This window comes from Triticum aestivum, chromosome 4B (assembly GCF_018294505.1).
Source record: "Triticum aestivum cultivar Chinese Spring chromosome 4B, IWGSC CS RefSeq v2.1, whole genome shotgun sequence".
Classification (NCBI taxonomy): Eukaryota; Viridiplantae; Streptophyta; class Magnoliopsida; order Poales; family Poaceae; genus Triticum; species Triticum aestivum.
This window is the reverse complement of record NC_057804.1, coordinates 619,054,953-619,079,974: the sequence shown is the minus strand read 5'-3', so window position 1 is coordinate 619,079,974 and position 25,022 is coordinate 619,054,953. Positions and strand designations below refer to the sequence as shown.

The 25,022-nt window shown below is 48.6% G+C and overlaps 1 pseudogene; it reads left to right on the top strand.

The window, feature by feature from the left end:
* The first annotated feature begins 636 nt into the window (after positions 1 to 636).
* Positions 637 to 25,022, top strand: part of LOC123090290 (ankyrin repeat-containing protein At5g02620-like) — a 165,704-nt pseudogene continuing 141,318 nt past the window's right edge.

Genomic DNA, 25,022 nt, shown 5'->3' with positions numbered 1-25,022 from the left:
GAGTCGTCGGGTCCGAGGACTACATTGTGGACTTCGACGCCGTTGCTGCCGCCATTGCCGAGCGGAGCGTGCACCAGGAGGCAGAGCGCCGGCGCCACGCCGAGGAGCTCGAAGCCCTCGAGTGGCGGCAGGTGGTCGCCGCCAACGAGAAGGTTGAGGAGTGGCGCCGCATCTGCGTGAAGCAGGCGGCGAAGTACGTCGACCTGTGCAGCTCCGGTGAGGAGGATTGAGCGTCGCTCGGCCTCCACGGCGTCGTCCATTTTGCTGCGACCTCGCCGTCGTCAGATCCGATCCCCTCTACTACTAGTTAATGTAGCATGTAGTATGATCTATACTTAATTTGTTGATCATATAGTATGTGAAGTGATGAACTTTGTTTGTGCAATTTCTCATGCGGAAGTGTTTTTCAAATTATGCAGGTTTAGATACGGTATCTGATCGGCCGCGCATATTTTCGACCCGCAAACGCAATCTTCTTGAAAGCGCAAACGCGTTTTGCGAGTCGAATTTTTGCGGGGTCTGCTAGAGTTGCTCTTAGGGGCTCGATGCAGTTTTGTAATCGATGGTGCTCTGGTTTGGGTTTTACGTAACTTATTTGCCGATTAATTCATGGAGATGAAAAGCATGGTTTTTGTGAATCTCATAGAACAAAAAAAATCATAACTGAAAATTTTGCACAACAATAAAATAATATTGGTTTCTTGAATACTAAGCGTGAATCAACCCCGTTATCTTCCAAGCTTGAGATCCTAGCCATTGACATCCCCATGGCCTGCGACACTCAGAGTGCCTCATCTAGGTGGCCACCATGACATTGTCGACATCGGAGCTGAACGGTGCCGGCGTGTCGCCTCTGTACCTGGCGGTGACGAGCGGGTCGGTGAATGCCTTCGGAGCAATAGTATCGCATGGTGACGCGTCGGCTGCCGGACCGAATCTGCAGAATGTTTTGCACGCCGCTGTTCTCGGAAGTTCAGGTTTGCTTATCGTTTATCATCGCTTCACATGCACATCGTGTGTTGTGTTGTCTTGCACAAAACTATGTGCAGCTGTGGTCGACAACCAGGTTTCGCTCAGTTTACTCTTTTATGCGGCTCCGACCATCAACATAGACGTAGCAAATCTCAGAGTCCTTTTACAGTACATCTAAAATTTATATTAAAAAGTGGAGCTATCTCAAAAAGCAACAACAAATTTATTTCAAAAATATTGTATGCAAGCCGATAGACATATTTGTTGCTACCTCAAGGAAACAACGGATAATGGACGCCGATAATGACCGAACGTCCGGTCTGTGGCCTCCCCAGACCGAACGATTCGTTCGGGAGGAATCTGGGTATCGATCGAACAAAGTAGTTCGGGACCAGAGGAGCCCCAGCCCGAACACCCCGTACAGGCTTTTGTTGTGACTAATAAATAAAGAAAAAGGAAAGCCCAGTATGGCCCAGTTTGTACTGTGACTAAAAGACATTTTTTAAGCTTGTGAAATAAAGAGCAGACTTTGCTATGCTATGAAAAAAATTGGCATTAAAAAGGGGGAAATTGAGAACTAAAAAATCCCATTGATGCAAACCAGAAAATGACATTCGTCTTTCACAAAAAAGATTTTGCCATGGACAAAAAGATGCAATGGCACGGAAAAAATGTCATGGCAAGTTGCTTTGTGCGTAAAAATCCCTTGAAAAAGGATGAAAGTGAAAATTTCCATGTTGCCATGTTGATATAGATAATTTAGCCATGGAAAATTAATGTAAATTGCCATGGAAAAAAAAAGAGCAAAAATTGCCATGGCAATAAAAAATTAAAATTATCAAGGCAGTTTGAGTAAATTTTCCATGGCAGTATTAGTAATTTTGCCATAGCAAATAAATGTGAAAGTTCCATGGCAAAAAAAGAGTAAAAATTGCCATGGCAATAATAGTTAAATATTTTCCATGTAGATATAGGTAATTTAGGCATGAAAAATTGTAAAATTGCCATGGCAAATAAAAGAGTAAGAAATGCCATGGCAATAAAAGTAAAAAAAAATTCCATTAGATTTAGCTAAAATTTGTCATGCCATTTGAGGGAAAATTGGATGGATTTTGAAAAAAAAATTAGGACCCCGATATGGCGCTGACGATCGGTTTGAGAGCACCCCAAGTCGAACGTTTTGTTCGGTATGGGCAACGATCGAACCCACTCGCTTGGAATGATAAAAGCCCTAGCCTGAACACCTCCCCAGCCCCTAACAGCCCAAAAAGATGAATAAAAAGCCTAGTAATGAAAAAAAGAAAACACCCGAATATTTCTTTTCTTTTTGTTGCGGTAAAAAGGACCAATTTTTTGCTTTGTTAAGTAAAATTGCCATCAACTTTCAAACGCGGAAAATTGACATGGGCGATATTTTAACAACCCAAAAAGGGAAAAAAAGTCATGGCAATTTCCATCATACACCACAAAAAAAATTGCGAATGGCAAATTCATAGCACAAAATGTCATGATAATTTTTCTTAAAATTACATGTAATGTATGAGAAAAATGCCGTGTGTGAAAAACACAAAAAAGTTCAAAAAACAAAAAAAGAACAAAGAAAAAACATCATAACCAAAATCATATTAAAATGTGCATATATTTGACATTGCAAAAAAAAGTGTAAAATCTGCCATGTTAATGAAGGTCAAATAAATAGAAAATCTTGCCATGGCAATACAAGTTAAAATTTACCATGGGAATTTAGGTAAATTTACCATCTTAATAAAGGTAAATTATCCATGGCAAATAAAAGGTAAAACTTGCCATGGCGATAAACGTTAAATATTGCCATAGGGTTTAGGTAAAATTGCCATGTTCATAATGGTCAATCTGACATCGGCAAATAAAAAAGTAAAACTTGCCATGGCAATAAAGGTTAAATATTGCCATGAAGATTTAGGTAAATTTTGCCATGTTAATGAAGGTATATTAGCCATGGCAAATAAATAGTAGAACTTACCATGGCAACAAAAATCAAATATTGCCATGAGGATTCAGGTAAAATAGCCATGTTAACAGGGGTAAAACTTGGCATGGCAATAAAAATTAAATATTACCATGGGGATTTAGGTAGCCATGTTAATGAAGGTATATTAGCCATGAAAAATAAATAATAAAACTTGCCATGGAAATAAAAGATAAATATTGCCATGGGGTTTTAGATTAATTTTTCATGTTAATGAAGGTGAAATAAATAGTAAAACATGCCATAGCAATAAAAAGCTAAATATTGCCATGGGGATTTAGGTAAATTTGCCATGTTAATGAAGGTGAAATAAATAGCAAAACTTTGCATGAGAATAAAAGTTAAACATTAACATGGGGATTTAGATAAAATTGTCATGTTAATAAAGGTAAATTTTCCATGATAAATAAATAGTAAAATTTGCCATGGCAATAAAAGTTAAATACTGCCATGGGGGTTTAGGTAAATTCGCCATGTATAAAGGTCAAATAAATAGTAAAAATTTCCATGGCAATAATTGCCATTTTGTGTTGTTTCTGACAATTTAAAAAATTACCACGGTAAAATGCATGGTTTAGAAGGCAAAGTGTAAATATGTGGAGACATGTAAAAAAGATGGTATGTGGGACATGTTGAGATATGAAAAAAAAACTACACAAGATGTTTTTAAACTAAAAACATGGCAATTTTGCCGTGCCGAACAAAATGGGAGACATGGCAACATTCCAGGGGAAAATTAGACTCACATCGAGCTACTCGTGGAGCAATGGTAACACCTGCACCACCCTAAAGACGACCATCGGCGTGGAACATAGACCTATCAACACCACACTCGCAGCACGATCAACCACAAAAATGACACCTTAAAATTTGCCATCCTCGAGACACAAAACTAACCCTGCAAAAAAGGCATGTTTCGTTCACCAGAGGTTGAACACCCCCTAACCACCTGCTTGAGACACACTACTGGTGACAAAAAGATGTTGTGATAGCTCCAAATGAGAACTGAACTGTACAAAATATTCAGTTATGTATGGAGGCTGCAAATGTTTGTGTGTTCTGTAAAATAGCATGGCAAAATTGTATCTAAAATGTTTGACTATTTTTATGTGTCTAGATCTCAGCATGGAAACTTGTGTGGAATTGCCGTGCTGTTTATGAATAATTTGCCATGGGGGAATAATTTTGCCATTGTGTGTGAAATTAAAATGCCATGGAAACACATGAAATTTGGATTGCACGTATATGTGTTATCTTACCATGTGCACATACTACATCTACTTGGTTAACCATTTGACCTCTCCATAGTAAGCAAACAAGTGAAAAATATGCTCACAGAGCAGCACTAGCCGTGCGTGGCTGGGAGTAGCAGGTGCGACACAGGGGATTACCAGAATATCACCTTGAACTCCCAAAGAAAATGGGATCAGCAAGCTCTTCTCCTAGCTTGGAGTTTAGAGCCAGCAGCCTGGTCGACTGCTTGAAGTTCACCTAGGCACCTAGACGTCTGCTTGGAGTTCAGAGCTCTTCGCCTGTTTCGAGTTAGATCCAGAGCTTTCGGACGGGACGAGCAACACGGCGGGCGGAGCACCTGACCATGCAGGACACACACCCAGCCATGAAGAGTTCCGGTGGTTGGAGGCCCTGCTGTCGCTAACCCCCGCGCCCCCTTCTACAACCGCCACGAGGTTATGAACGCAGCACCCGTCCATGGCCAGCTCCTGCTGCAGCTCCTCCCCGAGCAACGCTGCTCTGGCCCAAGCTCCGCGCCTGCGGCGTCTTGTATGGAAGCAGACGACGAAGGCCAGATCCTCGTACACCCATGGGGACGCCGCCTGTGACCCCCGCTCCCAAATCGTCCGCCGCTCCGCCTCCCAAATCGGCCGCTGCTTGCTATTTGAGGCCTCCACTCCTCGTCTCCCCCGGCCACCTCCTCTTACCGGCCGGCGCCGCCCGCATCCTCTTCGCCGCCGCCTGCCTCGTGGACGGCGCAGCCCGCCTCGTCGCCGGCGCACTTCCTCACGAGACCCGTGTCGAGGAGAGGGGATGCAGTGGAGTGGCGTCTGTGGCTAAGAATAGGCGGTGGTGTGGAGAAGCACAGTGGGATAAGATATGTGAAAATGAAAAGTGTTCGCGACGACTCGATGGTTTTCCGAACGGAATCCTAGGCTGACGTGGCAGATCGCTCTTGCTTCAAGATTCGTAACACCATCGAACGAACGCTGGCACGTTCGGGACGAGCACCAGAAACACCGTACGTTCAGGAGTTATAGAATCCGTAATTGTATTCTCTTCAGAGCATTTTTTTTGCGGGTCTTTAGTGCATGGTTCTATAGCCATGTCAGAAAGCAAGCACAACCTAAGAGAGGCAGCAGCCGGCTCTATAGCCATGTCCATATCATCTATAGTCTTCATACAGCCAAGACCATATAATAAGATAGCTATAGGTTGGCTGTTGGGTTGGATTTAACTATTAATATCTGCATGTAGGGATTGAGAGGAAAGGCAAAGCGCCAGTTTACAGCTAGCAGCTCGAGCTGCAAGCCAGCTGCTATGCCTCGTGCCTTGCGTATAGGTGGGCGACTGCTCAAGCGCCGGCTCTGCTCTCTCTCCTCACTTCTCTCTCTTTCATCAAGGATTTTTATGACATGGCAGATCTTATAGCCTGTTGAGTATGACTTATTATACTTGCTCTTAGTTGCACCCAATAATTGACTCCAAACCAGCAATGATCTGTGGTCAAAGCTAGAGGAATTGAAGTGATGTGGGGGTATGTACACATGTTAAGAATGAGTAATTAGTACAAGCGATAATTGTGAGAAGTTGACCATTTTACCCAAAAAGGCTTTCCCCCGCTTTATAAAAAAGCAAACCACCATAGCCAAGCGGTACAACAAGGTTCACCCACACCCGCATGCAGTCGCACAATATAGAGTACAAATGGGTTATGTTGAGGGCACAACTCAACAAGCCCTGAAAAGGAAAAATACGAAGGCGGGTCAACCGCAGCAGGAGTAGCAGCAGCAGCTAAGGAGCTAATCTGGCTCGAGTGGTGGGGGAGGGAGCGTCGACACCAAGCGAAGAGCCATCGAGCGAAGGTCAGCGATGATGGTGGTGATGGCGTCGCGGTCCTGGTGATGGCTAAGCGGCCACCAGAGCTACAAGTATCCACACATTTTGAACACGGTATCAGTAGCACGTCGAAGAGGAACCCATTGAATGACAAGCTTATTACGCACGGTCCAGAGCGTCCAAGCTAGCACGCCAATGAGCAGCCACCTAATGTGGCGGCCTGACAAGGGGGAGGCATGAATCTCGGAGAGGAGAGATCAGGGAAGTTGGTGTTACACCAGTTGCTACCGACAGCCTCTCGGAGGCAGCCCCATAGAAACTGGGCGGACACGGACGAGAAGAAGATGTGATTCGAGGAGCTGGCCTGCATCCCGACCCATTATGTTCCATTCCATGGCAGAAAGCAAACACACCCTAAGAGAGGCAGCAGCCGGCTCTATAGCCATGTCCATATCATCTATAATCTTCATACAGCCAAGACCATATAATAAGATAGCTATAGATTGGCTGTTGGGTTGGATTTAACTATTAATATCTGCATGCTAGGATTGTGAGGAAAGGCAAAGCGCCAGTTTACAGCTAGCAGCTTGGGCTGCAAGCCAGCTGCTATGCCTCGTGCCTTGCATACAGGCGGGCGACTGCTCAAGAGCCGGCTCTGCTCTCTCTCTTTCACCTAGGATTTTTATGACATGGCAGATCTTATAGCCTGCTGAGTAGGACTTATCATACTTGCTCTTAGTTGCACCCAAGAATTGTCTCCAAACCAGCAATGATCTATGGTCAAAGCTAGAGGAATTGAAGTGATGTGGGGATATGTACACATGTTAATGAATGAGCAATTAGTACAAGCAATAATTGTGAGAAGTTGACCATCTTACCGAAAAAGGCTTTCTCCCCGCTTTATAAACAAAGCAAACCACCACAGCCAAACGGTACAACAAGGTTCACCCCCACACACACACAATCGCACAACATAGAGTACAAATGGGTTATGTTGAGGGCACAACTCAACAAGCCCTGAAGAGGAAAAAAACGAAGGCGGGTCAACCACACTAGCAGCAGCAGCTAAGGAGCTAATCCGGCTCGGGTGGTGGGGGAGGGAGCGGCGGCGCCAAGCGAAGAGCCATCGAGCGAAGGTCGGCGATGATGGTGGTGATGGCGTCGCGATCCTGGTGACAGCTAAGCGGTCGCGAGAGCTGCAAGTATCCACACATTTTGAACACAACATCAGTAGCACGTTGAAGAGGAACCCGTTGAATGGCAAGCTTATTATGCACAGTCCAGAGCGTCCACGCTAGCACCCCAATGAGTAGCCACCTAATGTGGCGGCCCGACATGGGGGAGGCCTGAATCTCGGAGAGGAGATCAGGGAAGTTGGTGTTACACCAGTTGCCACCGAGAGCCTCTCGGAGGAGGCCCCATAGAAACTGGGCGGCCACGCATGAGAAGAAGATGTGATTTGAGGTTTCTTCCATCCCACATAGGGGGCAGATACCATCACTCGGACCCTGGCGTTTCACCACCTCCACGCCAGAGGGGAGTCGGCCTCAGATCCATTGCCACATGAAGATTCTAATATTGAGGGGCACGCGGATGGCCCATATGGACTCAAGGACAACTGTCGGTGTCAAAACCGGTGGATCTCGGGTAGGGGGTCCCGAACTGTGCGTCTAGGCGGATGGTAACAGGAGACAAGGGACACGATGTTTTACCCAGGTTCGGGCCCTCTTGATGGAGGTAAAACCCTACGTCCTGCTTGATTAATATTGATGATGTGTGTTACAAGAGTGGATCTACCACAAGATCAAGGAGGCTAAACCCTAGAAGCTAGCGTATGGTATGATTGTTGTTCGTCCTATGGACTAAAGCCATCCGGTTTATATAGACACAGGAGAGGGCTAGGGTTACACAAAGTCGGTTACAATGGTAGGAGATCTATGTATCCGTATCGCCAAGCTTGCCTTCCACGCCAAGGAAAGTCCCATCCGGACACGGGACGAAGTCTTCAATCTTGTATCTTCATAGTCTTGGAGTCCGGCCGATGATGATAGTTCGGCTATCCGGACACCCCCTAGTCCGGGACTCCCTCAGTAGCCCCCGAACCGGGCTTCAGCGACGACGAGTCCGGCGCGTATATTGTCTTCGGCGTTGCAAGGCGGGTTCTCCTTCAAACTTCATGTTCCTGTCGAATAGTGTCCGGCTTCCTTATAAATGTTGCGCTCCTTGGCTTCTACGCCCAATAATGGCCTTCTTCCACGTGTCGTATGAATGCGAAAAGCTAGGGTATTTTTACATTTTACCCCCTAGCCGCGCGAACGAGCCGCCTATAAGAGAGGCGAGGATCTAGATCCAGCTCACACCATCCTCCATTCGCAAGTTCTCATCGAAGCGCTTCTGACAAAAATCCATTCCATCATGGATAGTCGACGCGGCTCCTCCTCTCGCGCTCCCAGCCCTAAGCCAGGAGATTGGGGGAGATGCTCAGTTCCACACAGCGAGCTAGTGGCGCTCCAAACCGAGGGATATCTTCCCCCAGCTTTCATGGTTCCGGTTCGAGCCGGACTGGCCACCTTCAAGGGTGGAAAGCAGGCGGAGAGCGTCCCCAACCCTTCCAAAGGAGAGCGGGTATGCTTCGTCCCTTATCTAATAAGGGGGCTCGGATTTCCCATACATCCGTTTCTCCGGGGGCTCCTGGAGTTCTACGGACTCCAGCTTCACCACCTCACACCTGCCTCCATTTTGCACATCGCGGGCTTTGTAGCTCTTTGCGAGCTGTTCCTGGGCATCGAGCCCCATTTTGCGCTGTGGAAGAGATTGTTTTGCCTTGTACCCCGTTCTTATGAGGGGTCGATATATCAAGTGGGCGGAGCCGAAATATGGCGCATCGCCGGGACCGGATATCTATCCGGCACCCCGAAGAAGGCGTCCGAAGACTGGCCTTCGGAATGGTTCTACATGGAGGACGCCCCTCTGCCGGATCCAGTTCGGATCGGCCTCCCGGAGTTCAGCAATGCTCCCTTGAAGAAACGCCTGAGTTGGCGCCCGCGGAGCCCTCAACGGGAGGATGATAGGAGCGTCCATTATCTGATGGGCCGGATTAGGTTACTGGCCCACTCCGGATTGACCATGATTGGAATCATGGCCACGTGCATTATGCGAGGGGTGCAGCCACTCCAATATAGGGGCCACCCTATGTGGGATTTCAACGGGGAAGACGACGCCACCCGTCACGGCCGCAGAGGGCCGAGCTCGGCAGCCGATCTGGCAAAGATCCTGTCCGGCTTGTACAAGGGGGAGGAGGAGGACTTTCTCCGCACGAATCCATTGAACGGATTCTCCATGAATAACCCTCGGAGCTGGGTAAGCGGACGTTTATCTACCCGATCCATACTTCCAAAGTCAAGTATTTTACTTTGTGATTTCGGCGCAGGAGCTGCGCCGGGACGTGGAGGGCATACGAAGCCTAACTCCACAGCCCGAGGATCCGGAACGATCCCTTGATCCGACCTCCGAAGAGGATCCGGACATAAAGGTGGAGCTGATTGACGGGGTGTTCCACCAACTTAGCATGGACAATGCCCTAGTCGCCATTACGGCTGACTACCCCGGTTTGATTCCGGCCTCCCAGGTGACTACGACCGAGGTCTTGACACCATCATTTGATCCGTGCTCAATTCTGACCATCCTATACTGATGGTGCATCGCAGGAGGTGCCTTTAAGGCGGGAAGCCGAACCTGCGGCGGCTGACCAGCAAGGGTCAGTTCGGCCCAGCAGGCGGAAGAGGAGTGCGACGCAAATCGAAACGTCGCCGCAACGGTACGGCGCACCGTTGTTTTTAAGGGAAGGATCCCTATGAGGTATATTAACGCTCATAACTTTTCCAGGAGAAAGAGCGCTCGCCGGACAGTGTCCGGAGAGGTTGCCAATCAAGCCTCCGCCAGCCATGCTCCATCGCGTGGTCCGGAAGTGGAGGCGAACACAGGGCAAGAGCCGGATGCTCCTCCGACGGAGGATGCCGACAGGCTGTCCGCCACCCGGTCTGAGGTGGAGAGCGCCATGAATCACAGGCGTCGCCGGACAGTTCTTCGTGACGCGTGTTTCTCCCCGGAGGCGTTGAATGCCTTTGATGCGGGAAACGCGCACCTCCGTGCTGCTCAAGATGGTTTAACCAGAGCCACGGAGCAGTATGTGAAGGACATACGGGTAAGTAATTTTAATAGTTATATATGCTAGTAGCCCCCGAGACTTAAAATAGTTAAAATAACTGATTTAAGGATCATTTATTATGCAGGATCTTACGGAGAAGAATACCCACCTGTCCCAGGAGCTCCAAGAGTGCAAGGCCCAACTTGAGGCCGCACTAGCCACCACAGGGGGAGCCACAGAGACCCCCGCTGGTAATACGTACTTCGAAAAGATAAGTAGTTAACAAAGTGCGGCGTGTGCGTAAATCTGACAATAATATTGCAGAGGGCGCCGGACTAGATCCGGACAAGCAACAGCTACTGCGTCAGCTAAAGGCCGGCGAGAGGGTGCTTATGAAGGTGCAGCAGGAGAGAAACAAGCTCCAAGATGCCCACACCCAGCTAGGAGAAGAGCTGAAAGGTGTTCGGGCCCAGCTGTCTGGCTCCGTGAAGGAGAATCAGCGGCTTCGTCGCGGCATTTATAGTAAGTGCTTGAGCAAATTCCTTTGAAAAGAAGAATTCGGCGAGGAAGTCGATTGACAGAAATGTGTCTTTAGGTGTGCTCACAGGTCGCCCTGCGGAGGAAATGCCTGGTTCAACGGGTGACCAACTTCCCGAGCTGGTTCAACTGCTCGAACGTGTTCGGCAGGCGATGAGTGGCGTCGTTCAGGCTTTATGGCCTTCCGTCTCCCTACCCGAGGGCCTTGGAGAGCTTGCTGAGAAGCTTCAGGGAGCACGGCGACGCCTCCGTCTGTGGAAAATATCGGCCTGCCGTCAAGGCGCCAGGGAGGCCTGGGCCATGGTGAAGACGCGGTACCCGAAGGCTGACCCAAACCACATGGCCGAGGTCGGACCTGCGGGGCCTGATGGGAAGGAGATCCCTGTGAGCTTGATGTACGGCCAAGTAGAACTGGCCGCGAAATATTCCCAACAGGACTGTAAATTAGACAGCCTGTTAGATGGGATTGAAGAGGAGTACAATCAGTCAGTTTGACGATGTAATTTGAAATGACATGTAAAATGCCTTCTAGCCGGATTGTAGATCGTTTGTCTTTGCGGACCTTTTCGCTTCAACCTCCGGACCCAACAGTCCGGAGTGTGTCCGAATACCCTTACGGTTATAGAAGAACCGGGGCATGCGTGGAGACAAGGCGTCGGGGTCATAATTGCTTTATCAGACAAGTGCCCAACTAGCTATGTTATATTACATGGTTAGTAAGAAACATCTTCCAGGGAGAATAGTTCCGTTAAGGGTTCCTTTCCCTGGGAGGCATGCCCTAAAGTGCATGTCCGGACTGCGAAAATAGCAGAAAAAGCATCTGGGGGCAAATAAATAAGTAAGTAATAAATCATCTTTCAAGTCACCGACCGAATATTCTCTTAAGAACGCTAGCTTTCGGCTTCACCCAGTCTGAGGTACACATCCGGCTGACCCGGCAGTAACAATCGCAGAGGTGCTCCCTTTACCTCCTAGCCGAACAATCGGGAACGTAGGGGTAAGCACAGGAGCCAGGCAACCCAGCTTGGCCAAAACTTAAGTCATATCGATGCATATAATGGTGAATAAAAGGTACATGCGGAAGTATGACACATGTGTTGGGCATGAAGCCCGTATAAATAAGCTTCTGTTAAAGAAGCCCCCAGGTATAACGAGTGCTAGGAGCACATCGAGTGTGTGCGAACAATGCGCAAATCAGCCTATCAAAGGTATTGAAAAAAAGTGGGAAGAAGGAGGGGGACAAGAGATAGTGAAAATGTAAAAAGGTGGACGGAGGAGTGAGACGAACTCTGAGTCCGGCGTTAGGCGTAGAATCTTCGGAGACGGGCTGCGTTCCATGGGTTCGGCTCGAGTCGGTTGTCAGATGCGTTACGTAGACGGTATGCTCCGCCGGTCAGGACTTGGTCGATGATGAAGGGACCTTCCCACTTGGGCTTAAGTTTGTCCTTTTTCTTGTCCGGCAGGCGTAGAACAAGTTCGCCAACATTGTAAGCTTTGGCCCGTACTTCTCTGCTTTGATATCTTCGAGCCTGCTGTTGATAAAATGCGGAACGAGCTTTTGCCACGTCCCGCTCCTCCTCTAAGGCGTCCAAACTGTCCTGCCGATCCAGCTCGGCTTCTCTTTCTTCGTACATGCGCACGCGAGGTGAGTCATGAATTATATCGCAGGGCAGAACTGCCTCTGCGCCGTACACCATAAAAAATGGTGTGAATCCGGTAGTTCGGTTTGGCGTGGTCCGCAGCCCCCAGAGTACGGAGTCGAGCTCCTCTACCCAGTGCGTGTTAGATTCCTTGAGGGACCGCACTAGTCTGGGTTTGATGCCGCTCATGATTAGACCATTTGCTCGCTCGACTTGACCGTTAGTTTGAGGGTGATAGACTGAAGCGTAGTCGAGCTTGATGCCCATGTTTTTGCACCAGAGTTTAACCTCGTCGGCCGTGAAATTCGTGCCGTTATCAGTGATGATGCTGTGGGGGACGCCAAAACGGTGTACTACCCCGGATATGAAGTCTATCACAGGTCCGGATTCTGCCGTTTTAACCGGCTTGGCTTCAATCCATTTGGTGAATTTGTCCACCATGACCAATAAGTATTTGTGCTTGTGGGTTCCCCCTTTAAGGGGTCCAACCATGTCAAGCCCCCAGACCGCGAACGGCCAGGTGATGGGTATAGTTTTGAGGGCGGTGGGTGGCATGTGGCTCTGATTAGCAAAGAGCTGGCAACCGACGCATCGTTGGACTAAGTCCTGAGCATCTGCCCGGGCTGTTGGCCAATAAAATCCTGTACGGAAGGCCTTGCCTACAAGGGCCCGGGCTGCGGCGTGGTGCCCGCCGAGTCCGGCGTGAATTTCAGCCAGGAGATTTCGCCCCTCCTCTTCGGAGATACACCTTTGAAGGACTCCGGTTGTGCTTTTCTTATAAAGTTCTCCCTCATGGACCTTGTAGGCTTTAGATCGCCGAACTATGCAGCGGGCCTCGTTTTGGTCTTCGGGAAGTTCCTGCCTAATTAAGTAGGCTAGGAATGGTTCCGTCCACGGGGCAATTACTGCCATTATTTCGTGGGCTGAAGGTGTTATTTCATTGGCTGAGCCGCCGATCGTGTCAGAATTGTCTGAGTTAGGTGATGCAGCTGGCTCCGGATTGTTATTTCCGGACTCCTCTTCCCATAATACGGATGGCTTAAAGAGCCGTTCCAGGAAGATGTTTGGAGGGACGGCGTCACGTTTTGCGCCGATGCGTGCTAACACGTCTGCTGCCTGGTTATTATCCCGGGCTACATGATGGAATTCGAGTCCTTCGAACCGAGCTGACATTTTTAGGACGGCGTTGCGGTAAGCTGCCATTTTCGGATCTTTGGCGTCAAAGTCTCCATTTACTTGGGATATTGCGAGGTTTGAATCCCCGCGCACCTCTAGGCGTTGAATGCCCATGGAGATTGCCATCCGGAGGCCGTGTAGAAGGGCCTCGTATTCGGCTGCGTTGTTGGAGTCCATGTACATTATTTGAAGTACGTATTGGACTGTGTCTCCAGTTGGGGACGTCAAGACGACGCCAGCCCCCAAGCCAGCCAACATTTTGGATCCGTCGAAATGCATGATCCAATTGGAGTACGCGCCGTACTCTTTAGGGAGTTCGGCTTCGGTCCATTCGGCGACGAAGTCAGCCAGGACTTGCGACTTTATAGCTCGCCGTGGTTTGTAGGTTATGTCAAATGGTAAGAGCTCAATGGCCCATTTTGCAATCCTGCCCGTTGCGTCGCGATTGTTTATAATATCGTTGAGAGGTACTTCGGAGGCCACCGTTATGGAACACTCTTGAAAGTAGTGTCGCAGCTTCCGGGATGCCATGAACACCGCATACGCTATCTTTTGATAATGTGGGTACCGGGACTTGCATGGAGTTAAGACAGTGGATACGTAGTACACTGGTTTTTGAAGAGGGAATCTGTGCCCTTCAGTTTCTCGTTCGACGACGAGTACCGCGCTGACAACTTGATGTGTTGCTGCGATATATAATAACATAGGTTCGCCCAGGTTGGGCGCGGCCAGGACCGGATTTGTTGCCAGTATGGCCTTGATTTCTTCGAGTCCGGCCGTGGCGGCATCCGTCCATTCGAAGTGTTCGGTGCGCCGGAGGAGGCGATAGAGGGGCAGAGCCTTTTCTCCCAAACGGGAGATGAAGCGGCTTAGAGCCGCTACGCACCCAGTTAGTTTTTGTATTTGCTTGAGGTCTTTTGGGATATCCAATTGTGACAGAGCTCGGATCTTGGCTGGGTTTGCTTCAATTCCTCTACCGGATACAATGAAGCCCAAAAGCTTTCCGGCTGGTACTCCGAAGACACACTTTTCCGGGTTGAGCTTAATGTCATATGCTCGGAGGTTGTCAAATGTCACCCTCAAGTCGTCTACTAGAGTTTCGACGTGTTTGGTCTTGACGACCACATCGTCTACGTATGCCTCTACTGTTTTGCCTATCTGGGTAGCCAGACATGTCTGAATCATGCGCTGATATGTTGCGCCGGCGTTTTTGAGTCCGAAGGGCATTGTGTTGAAGCAGAATGGCCCATATGGAGTAATGAATGCCGTTGCGGCCTGGTCTTTTTCCGCCATCTTGATTTGATGGTATCCGGAGTATGCATCGAGGAAGCACAATGAATCGTGCCCTGCGGTAGCATCGATGATTTGGTCGATGCGAGGGAGAGGGAAAGGGTCCTTTGGACAGGCCTTGTTAAGGTCTTTGAAATCGACGCAGAGGCGCCAGGATTTGTCCTTTTTTGGTACCATTACCAGGTTGGCTAGCCAGTCCGGATGTTTGATATCTCTGATGAATCCGGCTTCTAAGAGTTTGGCTAGCTCCTCTCCCATTGCCTGTCTTTTGGGTTCGGAAAATCGCCGAAGAGCTTGTTTGACTGGCTTGAATCCTTTTAGGATATTTAGGCTGTGCTCTGCCAGCCTGCGTGGGATTCCTGGCATGTCTGAAGGGTGCCAGGCAAAAATGTCCCAATTTTCCCGAAGGAATTCTCGTAGTGCGGCTTCTACATCAGGATTTAATTGTGCCCCAATGGATGCCGTCTTTGTGGGGTCCGTTGGATGGACCTGAAATTTGACTATTTCGTCTGCTGGTTTAAAAGAGGTGGACTTGGACCTCTTATCGAGTATCACATCGTCCCTATCCACCGTGGAGCGCAGCGCAGTTAATTCCTCTGCCGCTAGGGCTTCGGATAATGCCTCTAGGGCCAGTGCGGCTGTCTTATTTTCAGCGCGGAGTGCTGTATCTGGATCACTGGCGAGAGTGATTATTCCATTGGGTCCGGGCATTTTGAGCTTCATGTACCCGTAATGGGGTATAGCTTGGAAGATTGTGAATGCCTCTCGCCCTAACAAAGCGTGATATCCGCTGCCGAATGGGGCCACTTGGAACGTGACCTCTTCGGACCTATAATTGTCCGGCGAGCCGAACACTACATCTAGTGTGATTTTTCCTGTGCAGCGTACTTCTCGACTAGGGATTATTCCCCTGAAGGTTGTGCTGCTTCGCTCAATGCGGCTCCAGTCAATTTCCATTTTTTGAAGGGTTTCCTCGTAGATGAGGTTTAATCCGCTGCCGCCATCCATGAGTACCTTGGTAAGACGAAAGCCGTCCACTATCGGACTGAGGACCAATGCGGCTGGTGCTCTAGCTGTTCGGAATTTAGGTTCGTCGCTGGCATTGAAGGTGATAGCCGTGTCGCTCCATGGATTTGTTGTTGCTACTTGGTAGACTTCGGCAAGACTGCGGATTGTTCGTTTCCGCATGTTATTTGATGCGAAAGTCTCGAAGACTGTTAATACCGTACTGGTGCTGCTGGGCTGGTTGCCCGGGGCTAAAAAGCCTTCGCCACTTTTGGCCACCTGCCGTAATATCCAACATGCTCGAAGGCTATGTGTTGGAGTGGCGCCCTCCGTACTGTGGATTTTGCAGGGTCCGTTGAGCCATCCCTCCAGTACGGTTCCGTACCCTTTATGGGGTTTTTGCTTTTTGGTTTTTAACCCAGGTGCTTGAGTATGACGCACCCTTTTATTTCGGACTGGGGTTGTATTCAGGGCCGGATTGTCCCAAAACCTAGTTTCGGTTTTCCAGGCACTTTCCATCGCGCAGTATTTTTGTACAATGGTCGCTAGGTCGGCGAAGCGTGTAACTTCGCGACGACTGATGGCGTTTATGATTCCCTTGTCCGTGCAATTGTTGCAGAAGATTGAAATCGCGCTTTCTTCACGGCAGTCCTTTATCCTGTCCATAACCAGGAGGAATCTGGCCCAGTAATGATGTACTGTTTCATCGGGCTCTTGCCGTATTTGAGATAGATCGCTTATGTTTGGGTGGGCGGGTGGAATCAAGTTCGGAACCCCGCCCAATCTGAGGCTCAAAGGCCAAGAAGCTTCCGGATTCGGAAGCTTGGTTTGCTGGACGCTTTCCAACGAATCTGGTCCGATGCCTGACTTTAGGTTCAGTATTTGATTAGCGTCCGTCCCTCCGCGGGAATCCGGCATGGAGGGATCGGGAATCCGGACATAGTTGGTTTTTAACATAGAAGAAGAGTCGCCGCATTGTTCCTCTACCACGACAACGTGGTGGGTAACCTGGGGAGAGTTAATTTCTCTCAGATCGGTTTTAAGCCCAATCTGATCGTAGTCGGTAGCGACTCCCAGGGCGGCGATGCGATCCAAGAGCTCGTTTACGGAGGAGAGCTCAATCGGATCTAGCTGCTCGGCGAATTCCGAGCTGACGTGAAGATCGCTTTTAATGACCTGAGAGGTCATTGTCGGAGCGGTGGCCGAACAGGCGGTCATAAGAAAACCACCTAGCAGGATAGTTTGGCCGGCGGCCAAAGCTCCCTTGACGACGGTGCCGTCTTTGAAGACGGGAAAAGGCATCCTTCCTGATGGTGACGGCACAGAGGAACTCTCAATGAAAGCACCAATGTCGGTGTCAAAACCGGCGGATCTCGGGTAGGGGGTCCCGAACTGTGCGTCTAGGTGGATGGTAACAGGAGACAAGGGACACGATGTTTTACCCAGGTTCGGGCCCTCTTGATGGAGGTAAAACCCTACGTCCTGCGTGATTAATATTGATGATGTGTGTTACAAGAGTGGATCTACCACGAGATCAAGGAGGCTAAACCCTAGAAGCTAGCCTATGGTATGATTGTTGTTCGTCCTATGGACTAAAGCCATCCGGTTTATATAGACACTAGAGAGGGCTAGGGTTACACAAAGTCGGTTACAATGGTAGGAGATCTATGTATCCGTATCGCCAAGCTTTCCTTCCACGCCAAGGAAAGTCCCATCCGGACATGGGACGAAGTCTTCAATCTTGTATCTTCATAGTCTTGGAGTCCGGCCGATGATGATAGTTCGGCTATCCGGACACCCCCTAGTTCGGGACTCCCTTAACAACCGATACAGGAGAGGGGAAATGGCTTGGTACAGGGACTTCATGGAAAAGCGGCCAGAGGACTCGAGGCGCCAGGATAGGCGGTCGTGGGGCTGCGCCAGGTTTGGCTCATGGAGTGCCACTGCATCAAGGAGCTCGTGCGACGCAGAAACCTCCGGGGCCCAAATGGTCGTCGGAACGCGAGACGCCCTAAGTCAATAAGGGTCATCTCGACGGAGATCCCAGGTTCGACCATAATGGGGAAGAGGCCAGGGAACCTGGCAGCGAAGGGAATATCCCCAGCCCAGCGATCGAACCAAAACATCATGGATGTTCCAGTTCCGACTGTGATGGAGGTCCCAATGCGGAGGACCGGGAGAACCTGAATGACGGAGTGCCAGAACTGGGAGCCGCCTGTCCTAATGCAAAAGGCGAGGGGTTCACCATGCAAGTATTTGTGATGGATGGTCTGCAACCACAGGCCACCATCACCATTTGCAATGCACCAGAGCCATCTCGTGAGGAGAGCCAGGTTCATGTGCTTGGAGGACATGATTCTGAGACCAGCTTGGTCCCTGGGTTTGCAGATGTCGGTCCAGCGGACCATGTGGTACTTCTGCTTATCGCCCTTGCCAGCCTAGTAGAACCGAGCCTGGACCGAGCCGATCTCATGGTGAAGCATTTCGGGGAGGGTGTAAAAGCTCATAATGAATAGGAGGAGACTCTATAGGGACGAGTTGATGAGGATCGTGCGGGCCGCCTTAGACAGCCACCATCCCTGCCATGGCTCGATGCGGTGTTGTCGCTTGTGCACCGATGTAGGATCGAAAGTATGTCTAGAGGGGGGGCTGATTAGACTACTTGACCAAATAAAAATCTAGCCTTTTCCCAATTTTAGTTCTTGGCAGATTTTAGCAACTTAGCACAAGTCAAGCAATCAACCTACACATGCAATTCTAAGAGTATAGCAGCGGAATGTAAAACAATTGTATATGAAGGTAAAGGGAGGAGTTTGAGGAAGCAAACGCAATGGTGACATGGAGATTTTTTATCCGTGGTTCCGATAGGTGGTGCTATCGTACATCCACGTTGATGGAGACTTCAACCCACAAAGGGTAACGGTTGCGCGAGTCCACGGAGGGCTCCACCCATGAAGGGTCCACGTAGAAGCAACCTTGTCTATCCCACCATGGCCATTGCCCACGAAGGACTTGCCTCACTTGGGTAGATCTTCACAAAGTAGGCGATCTCCTTGCCCTTACAAACTCCTTGGTTCAACTCCACAATCTTGACGGAGGCTCCCAAGTGACACCTAACCAATCTAGGAGACACCACTCTCCAAAAGGTAACAGATGGTGTGTTGATGATGAACTCCTTGCTCTTGTGCTTCAAATGATAGTCTCCCCAACACTCAACTCTCTCTCACAGGATATGGATTTGGTTGAAAGAAGATTTGAGTGGAAAGCAACTTGGGGAAGGCTAGAGATCAAGATTTAAGTGGTAGGAATGGAATATCTTGATCTCAACACAAGTGTAGGTGGTTCTCTTCTCAGAAAATGGATAGTGGAAGTGTAGGCATGTTCTGATGGCTCACTCCACGAATGAAGAGTGGGTGGAGGGGTATATATAGCCTCCACACAAAATCTTACCGTTACACACAACTTACCAAACTCAGTGGGACCGAATCATTAAAGTCAGTCAGACCGATTTAGTTCCTAATGTGACTGTTAGGCATTTCGGTGGGACCGACATGTCAACTCGGTGGGACCGATATCATTAGGATTAGGGCATAACGTAATCTCGGTGAGACCGATTACACAAACTCGGTGAGACCGATTTTGGTAATAAGCTAACCAGAGGGTTGGTCAGGCAAACTCGGTGGGACCGACTCGCTCATCTCGGTTGGACCGAAATGTTATGAAAGGGAAACGGAGAATTTGCATTGCAATCTCGGTGGGACCGATCGCTCATCTCGGTTTGACCGAAATGTTACGAAGGGAAACAGAGAGATTACAATCCCATCTTGGTGAGATCGAGATCCCTATCGGTGAGACCGAAAAGACTAGGGTTTCTAGCAGTGGCTATGTCAAGTGAACTCGATGGCGCCGGATAGAAAGTTTTGGTAGGGCCGAGTTTGACTTTTGGTTTGGGACATATGGAGATGTGAGAAAGTAGTTGAGGGCTATGGAGCATATCACTAAGCACTTTGAGCAAGCAACTCATTAAGCAACACCTCATCCCCTCTTAATAGTATTGGCTTTCCTATAGACTCAATGTGATCTTGGATCACAAAAAGTAAAATGTAGAGTCTTGTGCTTTGAGCTTGAGCTAATCCTTTTGTCCTTAGCATTTTGAGGGGTCCACGTTTCTCATCCATGCCATGCCAAACATTGAGCTTTCCTGAAATATTTATCTTGAAATAGTATTAGCTCAATGAGATATATGTTGTTAGGAATTACCAAAACCACTCAGGGATAGTTGCACTTTCAATCTCCCCCTTTTTGGTAATTGATGGCAACATATAGATCAAAGCTTCGACAAATGATAATAAGATTGAAAAACATCATCGCTTTGAGAAGTATGTGATAAGCAAGAGCTCCCCCTAAATTTGTGCATTATTTAAAATTTGCTTTGGACTGCAAATGCACAATGTGTTAGTGTCATGGGTTACTCTTCCATGTCACATACATCTTGGTGGAGCGCTCAAAATGATAGAAGTTAAAAAGCATGCACTCTTCACCAAGCAAGTGAGTGATCATAAAAGGATATAAGAGATAATATCATCCAACAAGCATTGAGGTAGCATATGATCAAACACATGATCATCCAAGTATCACACAAAAGACATAGTGTATCAAGCAAACACACAATAAGGTTCAAGCAAAAGCAAAGAGAGACCAAAAAGCAACACTCTCTCTCGAAGACTATGATCTATACATTTTCTCCCCCTTTGGCAACAAGTACCAAAAAGTTCATAAAAATGCATAGTGCTAAACGACTCTTAGGCTTGGTCTTCATGAGGTGGAGTGGAGATGACTCCAAGGACGAAAGCTTCTATAGATGTAGCTGGAGCTGGTAGAGTGGCTGCTGGAGCTGGTGGAACTGATGCTATGGCTGCTGGTGCAGATGTAGTAGCTCTAATATCTGTGACAGGCACTGCAGCAGATCTCTGGCTCCTGGGCACTCTATGGAAAGCATCTGTAGTAGACTTGCCCTTCTTCTCCTCCACTTCCTCCTGAAGTTGCTCAACTACTTACTAGATCTTAGTTACCTTGACATCAAGATCATAAAATTTCTACTCAATGATCCTCTCCAAGCTCTCCTGGTTTTGAGTCAGGGTGGCCAAGCCCTTCTCAATCCTCAAGGTGGAGGCAATCAAGTATCCAAGCTGATCTTGCTTGCTCTTTAAGAATTCCTGAGATGCCTCTTCAGCTGTTGGCATCTTTGCAGTTTTCTCTGCCTTTGCCTTCTCTCTCTCATGTGCTTGAGCAGACGATGGTTCATTCTCATCCGTGACAACAGTGTTGTCCTCAAAGTCTGGGTAGATGGGCAGGTGCTCCTTATCTAGTAGATATTTTTCTTGGCCCTTCTTGGAGTTAATGAGCTCCAGAATGTGTGGGGCATACCCACAAGATCTCTTCTGATCAACAGCAGTCCTTTTGATTGTCTCCACAATCAGACTCATGACTTTGAACTTTTGAGGCACATCAAATATATGCAGCAAGTTGATAGCATGTCCTCTGATCATCTTGTGATCACCTGACTTGGGTAGCAAAGTGTGCCTTAGAATCAAGTTGATGGTAGGTAAACCAGACAACAAATAGTGGAGAGATCCAAACTTATGAGTTTCCAATGCAGCATGTGGGATCTCTCTGTACATGCTAGCCATGGAGTTGTGATCCTTCTTCTTCTTGGCATAGACATCCAAGTAATCTTCACTTTCTTTTGGAGCATTGATCAATTGACCCATTCTTCTATACAAGATTGGTACCTTGTACCTTCTGACATCTGATGATCTTCCCATCTGGGTAGAAGTGGGCAGTGGAGTAAAACTGCATGATCAGCTCATCATTCCACTTGGTGAGCTCCTGAGAAACAAATGTGTCAACTCCATATGATTTGAAGCTGTCATATACTCCTGGATAATGATCTTCATTCTTCCTGATGTACTCCCAGTCAACCCATCTCATGTCACACACTATGGGCTTCTTGTCAAGCAGGATTGTCTCATAGAAGTCTTGATGTTCCTTTGTGTGGAACCTGTAGTCCACAACAATTCTCCTCTTGACATCATAGGGATCAGACTGTCTCCATAATCTCAGTCATGCATCCTTTCTGAGCTTCATGTCCTCTGCAACTGGATGTGCATCATTGTGGTCAGGGATCTTGGGCTTCAACTTTCTCAAGACAAGTGTATCATCTTCTTCATCAGCAGCTTCAGTCACTGGGGCCTTGTTCTTATTTTCAGCTGGAATACTCCTGGTGTTTCTCTTGGGTGCAGTCTTGGGCTTAGGAGCAGTAGCCTTGGGAGCATCTTTGGGCTTAGATGGAGCAGCCCCTGATTTGACAGCATCTCCCACCAGCTTCTGAGTTTTAGGTGCTGGTGGAGCAACCTCTTCCTCTTCTTCCATCATTGAGGGCTTCCCAATAACTCTGGTCATGGTCTTCTTGACCCGTTCTTTCCTCTTCTTCCCTTCAACAGTAGCCTCTTTGGGTTCAGATCCCAAAGCTTCTTGAGTGGATGCAATGACTTTTCGCATATGCACTCTCTTGGCTAGAGCTTTTCTGTTCATTCCTGGCTTTGTTGAAGCTGCAGTGCCAAACTCTTTCTTTATCACTTTCTTCTTGGAAGTGGCCTCATCATTAGCTGCAATGTAATCCTCATCCTCTGAATCAGATGTTCTCTTCTTCCTTATCCCAGTAGCTGCCTTGGGCAAGTTACTAGGTGTGCTCCTGCTACCCTCATCATAGCTGCTTGAGGGACTAGTGGCCTCACTCATCTGAGCCTGTTCCTCTGATTTGTTCTGGCTGTCAATTTGATCAGACATTTTCAAGCAAACAACTATCAGTATACCCTGTGAATAGGTTGTAGATGAGGTAGAGTAGATGAGCATCACAAAGTACAGATGTTTTGCAAAATAATTGACTCAAAAACTTAGTTCTAGTTTTCCACAGAAAGCATTTCGGAGCTACCGATTTGTAAACTTGGTGATACCGAAGTAGCTTTTGGAACCTAAACTAGTGAACTTGGTCAGACTGAGTCACAGTTCGGTGGCACCGAGACTGCTAAGGTTTCACAAAGAATCGAACTCGGTCACACCGATTTGCAATTCTCGGTCAGACCGAAAATCGCATGCGCAATAGCCTAAGCCAAATCGGTGAGACCGATTTCAACAACTCGGTCGGTCCGAGATGAATTCGGTGGAAACCTAACCCTAAATTTTCAAATCAAATCTAATCTACTGGATGTTTTAGCTAGAGATGATTTCATACGTGGCAAGAATCATGGCAATGCAATGTGCTACAAATCGGAGTTTAAAGAATAGCACAAAGAGTCAAGTGCATACCCTATCCGGCGATGAACTTGCTACGGCGGCAACGGTGGGGCAGATTGCCGTTGACGGCGGCGGATTCTAGCGGTGGGAGGTCGCTGGCGGTGAGAGGACGATCCGGAGACCCAAGGAGGCAGAGAAGGTTACGCGCGAGCGAAAGGTTTCGCAAAAATTTCCAAAATTTTGTTGGGGAACGTTGCAGAAAATTAAAATATTTCCTACGGTTTCACCAAGATCCATCTATGAGTTCATCTAAGCAACGAGTCATGGGAGAGAGATTGCATCTACATACCACTTTGTAGATCACGCGGAAGCGTTCAAAAGAACGGGGTTGAAGTAGTCGTTCTCGTCGTGATCCTATCACCGGAGATCCTAGCGCCGAACGGACGACACCTCGCGTTCAACACACGTACGGTCAGCGTGACGTCTCCTCCGTCTTGATCCAGCAAGGGGGAAGGAGAGGTTGATGATGATAGCTCCAGCAGGAGCACAACGGCGTGGTGATGGTGGAACAGCAGCACTCCGGCAGGGCTTCGCCAAGCACGTGACGGAGGAGGAAGAGGTGTAGCAGGGGGAGGGAGGCGCCAGAACTTCAGGGTGCGGCTGACCCCTCCCCCCTCCCTTTATATAGGCCCCCAGGGGGGGCGCTGGCCCTGGGAGATCCAATCTCCCAAGGGGGCGGCGGCCAAGGGGGTGGAGTACCCCCCAAGCCAAGTGGGGCGCCCCCCACCCTAGGGTTTCAACCCTAGGCGCAGGGGGTGGGCCAAGGGGGGCGCACCAGCCCACTATGGGCTGGTTCCTCTCCCCACTTCAGCCCTTGGGGCCCTCCGGGATGGGTGTCCCCACCCGGTGGACCCCCGGGACCCTTCCGGTGGTCTCGGTACAATACCGGGTGACCCCGAAACTTTCCCGATGGCCGAAACATCACTTCCTATATAGTTTTCTTTACCTCCGGACCATTCCGGAACTCCTTGTGACGTCCGGGATCTCATCCGGGACTCCGAACAACATTCGGTTTGCTGCATACTCATATTCATACAACCCTAGCGTCACCGAACCTTAAGTGTGTAGACCCTACGGATTCGGGAGACATGCAGACATGACCGAGATGGCTCTCTCGTCAATAACCAACAGCGGGATCTGGATACCCATGTTGGTTCCCACATACTCCTCGATGATCTCATCGGGTGAACCACGATGTCGAGGGTTCATGCAACCGTGTACTATTCCCTTTGTCAAACGGTATGTTACTTGCCCGAGACTCGATCGTTGGTATCCCAATACCTTGTTCAGTCTCGTTACCGGCAAGTCACTTTACTCATACCGTAATGCATGATCCTGTGACCAGACACTTGGTCACTTTGAGATCATTATGATGATGCATTACCGAGTGGGCCCAGAGATACCTTTCCGTCATACGAAGTGACAAATCCCAGTCTCGATCTGTGTCAACCCAACAGACACTTTTGGAGATACCTGTAGTGCACCTTTATAGTCACCCAGTTATGTTGTGACGTTTGGTACACCCGAAGCACTCCTACGGTATCCGGGAGTTACACGATCTCATGGTCCAAGGAAGAGATACTTGACATTGGAAAAGCTCTAGCAAAACAAACTACACGATCTTGTGCTATGCTTAGGATTGGGTCTTGTCCATCACGTCATTCTCCTAATGACGTGATCCCATTGTCAATGACATCTAATGTCCATAGTCAGGAAACCATGACTATCTGTTGACCAACGAGCTAGTCAACTAGAGGCTTACTAGGGACGTATTGTGGTCTATGTATTCACACGTGTATTACGATTTCCGGATAATAAA